The sequence below is a fragment of the Arachis ipaensis genome, chromosome B09 (assembly GCF_000816755.2).
Source record: "Arachis ipaensis cultivar K30076 chromosome B09, Araip1.1, whole genome shotgun sequence".
Lineage (NCBI taxonomy): Eukaryota > Viridiplantae > Streptophyta > Magnoliopsida > Fabales > Fabaceae > Arachis > Arachis ipaensis.
Genome location: NC_029793.2, coordinates 27,287,755 through 27,292,334, shown reverse-complemented (window position 1 = coordinate 27,292,334; position 4,580 = coordinate 27,287,755).

Here is a 4,580-nt window from a genome sequence, read left to right as displayed (position 1 = left end):
AAATAGATATTAGAATTAGATGTTATATTTCATTATACATGTTCTTACTGACATTTAACTATATACATGTATTTATTTACATGGAAAAATTTCGGGCCATCAATTTTTAAGAAAGTTGACCGGTATTTAGCCATCAAAGAAAATTGAATGATTCCACACTATTGGATTTAATTTCACACCATTAAAAATACTATTGATAGCCAATTGATGATTATAAAATACAAAAGTTGCTGACCCCTAGCACTCCTCTTTATTTATTTTGCATTAACATATTTAAGAATTTCATTATCAATTTATATTACAAAAGAAAAAAATAAATTAAAAGATATATCTTAAAAAGTAACCAAAAAATGCCTCAATATTTAAAAATAAAAAATACACAGACATGTGCTATAAAATCTAATATTTTTGCAGCGATTTTAAAAATGGATCTAACGGTGAATACAAACTGTCGCAAAAAAGAGTGAAAATATTATGTTTTGTGATTTAAAATTGCTGCAAAAACAAATTGAGGCAATCTTCTGATACAGCAACAGTTATGTCAATCGTTTCTAGATACGGGCGTTAATATGTTTTCCTTGATTTAAAGGCTAGCAGTCCTGTACTTAATAGAAAAAAATAAATAACACAAACTAAATTCTTTTTTATAAGAACTAAAAAATAGACAAAAAAAAAAAACTTATTTAAACAAAAGCTGATGATTTTTATCATGTCTGCCATCAGTGTATATAGCTTTTAAGGCACAGTATATATTTTGTATTATTGTATATGTTTGTCAACAACTTCTTTGGAGCGTTGTTGGGGTTTGTATTGTGTGCATCATGTCTTTTCTATTCGTTTTGGCCATTCTTTTATTTGTTATATATACTTGCTTGCCATCTCCCAAGCTTTTAGATTTCTATTAGGTCGACATTATATATATATATATATATCTGAGTACCAAAATATAACGTACACTTCCTATATATCTGCTCATTTTGTCTGTTTAATTTGTGCATTTTTATAGATGAAAAAAATACTGGTTAATTAATAAAAAATGCAGGTACTTTCAATAAATTGAACTAAGTAAACATATGGTAATATGAACTCACCAGAACCTACTATCAGAAGAGAATAATTAAGGAATAAGATTAAGTATCTAATATAATTATGTTCACATTTTGGATATAGGTAGTTTTTGGAGTCTAACATTTCTCCTCTTCTTATACTCAAAACTATCATATATTATATACGGTTTGGTTTATTTAGTATATAATTTACTAGATTTTGTGATTAAATTAATTATATAAATATTTATTATTAAAAAATTATATATGCATGAACAGAAAAAAGAGAACCAACTTAACTATAATTGGTTACGGAGCCGTTAAATATAAATTCTAATCTAATTTGAAGTGTACTATACCGCTATGTTACTATAAGGATGACTGAGACATTGACAAGATTAAAGCAGTTTCACTTTACAAGAAATAAAACAGAATAAAGTAAGAAGATTTATATGATGGGAGTTAAAATAACCACTTGCGAGGGATTATTATTCTCGTTTAGTAGATTGCATCTTCTAAAGTTTAATAAAGTACATTCAAACCTTTGAAGGTGACAAAGTAAGGTTAATTATTTAGATTATATAGTATGTACAATAGCACGGCAAGTAGTTAGGTGTTAATTAAATAGGATTAATTAGAATAAACATACATACAAGTGGAAAAGTGCCAAATAGCAAGGTGAATCTTAGGAAGAGAAGGAGAAAGAGAGTACAAAAAGCAGAGCCAACAATCGTGCGTGAATTTTCCCTCAATCAAACAAGTTGCTTTTTCTTGTTCAAGTCAAGTACGAAATTAGTGGACCAGAAAAAATGTGCTTCTCTGCTCAAAGTTGGTACAAACAAAGTGTCGTTTATCGCCATGCCAACTCACCATGTTTTAGACCATTTTTGTTATTACTTAGTAGTTAGTAGTGTTTTCTTTCCAATATTGGATTCTTGTAACACAGATTCTTCCTGTGTTGGTGACTTGTGTAGTCTTTTTAACATTGTATCTGTTAAAATGTATGTATTTAGGATATCGTGTTAATTTTATATTTATTTAGTTTGATATCAGCTTGATTTTATTATTATGATTAGATTATATGATTGGTTTATAAATAGACAATTTTATTATTTAAATATTTTCGTAACATATATCAAATTTATTTTTGAGTTATTATTATACATTTTAACTGCATTTAAATATTTTTTAATGGATTAAAATGTTGTTGGTTGTAGTTTATTTCATATGATTTAGTGTGTGTTTGGATTAAAGTTTGTAAACGGGAGTTTATATAAAATTAATTTTGATCAAAAGTGAGGGAGTGAGGGTATTAACGTAGCTTATGTTTGGTAATTTTTATATCAAAATGAATTATAATAAACTAAATATTGTTTGGATTATATTATTATTTTATATTATCTTCTAATTCTATTTTAGATATTTAAATAAATTTTAATACTTTTTTTTTTAGTACTCTCAATATTCTTTAGTACTCTAATAGAATTAATAGAATTATAATACAAATAAAAAAATATTCCATTCAAAAAAGAACGCCCTAAAAAATAATAATATGCATGAAAGAGCATTAGAGAAAAAATATTATAAAAAAATAACAAAATTTACTTGATGAACAATGAAGGGCAAAATTGATAGATAAAAAATAAAATTCAATTCAACAGAAAAAAGTGAACACAAAAACTTGAATTTTTAACTTTAAATAACCGTGGCTTGGAGGATAGAATCTGTTTACGTTTAGAGAAAGAAAACATATCCAATCGAAAAAGTGAGGTTTTCAAGAAAATTAGACAGAAGTTTGATACTCCAAACCTCAAACCAAACGTACAAGTAGAAATGTTGTAGATTGTGTAGCAAAAACTAGGGTACACTGTGGGATGGCAACGTTGTATTCAAAGATGTAGAGATGATATGTGATGTTAGATGTGGTTTATTTAGTATTTTTCGGATAAAAAAGACACAAATATAAATACATAAAGTGACACATATATAAAGATATATAATTTTTTTATATTGGTTGATGATGCAAAAAATACAATAATTTAAAACAAATATCAATTTTAATTTATCTTTTTCATTATAACCACCAAGAAATGAGAGAGGGGCAACGAAGATAAAGAGATAGAGGCAAGGAGGAAGGAAGAGAGGGATGGAGAAGGGGAGGTAATGATGGCGGCGACAATGACATATATATGGAGAAGGTAGGAGGGATAAAAAACAGGGGAGAAAAAATGGGTGTTAAGAGGAACTAGGGATAATTAAGATTGGAAAAAAACTAGAATTTTAAAAAACAATGAGAAAGAAAAGCGAAAAAAAAATCATGTCTAAAACGTTATCTTAGTGTTGCATTTTAAAAAAATAAACTGAAAATATTTATATTATGTATTTTTGTATATTCTAATATTTATTAAAGGAAAAGTTTAGGAGTCAGCAACTTTGTTAAATTCTAGCCAGCATGTAACCAGCAAAGAGAAGTGAGCCATTGGATGAAATCTCACATCAATCTCACACTATTAAAACCATCATTGATAGTTACTTGATGGCTACAAATCACAAAAGTTGCTGGTCCCCTACCATTCCTCTTCATTGAAATTGTGTCTCAACACTAAGATAAGATATTGATAACTTAACAAGATATAAAGGAAAGAGGCACAAAATTTAGTATTTTCATATTTTGTCTGGCGATAAAGTAGAATAAATTATAAAAATCTAATTTTTTTAATTTTTTATTTAAAAAATTTGAGAAAAAATATAATAATAAAAAATATAATTTTAAAAATTTAATAAGAATAATAACAAAAAAAAATAAAAAATAAGTTGTGTCTTTTGTTAGTATTTCTGTATCCGTCCTATTAAGATGAATACAAAAATACATTAATTTAATGTCTTTAAATACAAAATCTTTGTTTATGTTTCATATGTCAAACACAAACTGTATCCAACTATCCATGTCTAGTAGACATAGACACTAACCATACCCTGCATTATGGAATCAGAGAGGATAGTTTGCAATGAATACTATAAGTATGTTTGTTGATGGTATAATGTCAAAATTGATTGAACACTCACTTTTTTTCACAGATTCAACTCATTTGTTATGGCAGTATTATGTAGTAGTTGTTTAGATGTTATCTTTTAATGTGGGGGCATAGTATTTGAACTTGGAAATTTAGGTTGAATTATATTGTTTTCTGTTTTCGATACGTTTGTGTTGGCTAAAACTTACTTCACATTTCGGATGTGTTGGGGTTTTCTTAAAAAAAAAAGCAGACAACAGATTTTTTTAAGAATTTAATAAGTTGGAGAGTGTTAGGGGAACAATGAAAATTTTGAACAACATAAACAACCACCAATCAAATGAAAATACACTACATCCTAATTTAATGCTACTAATTAAATTTACTCTTTTAGCCCTATTAATTCACATTGTTTACACATTGTTCAAAAATTTTATTTGTTACCTATACTTTTCCTAATAAGTTTGCCAAATAATGGTTGTAGTTTACAATAAATATAAAAATATAAAGTTACCAAATA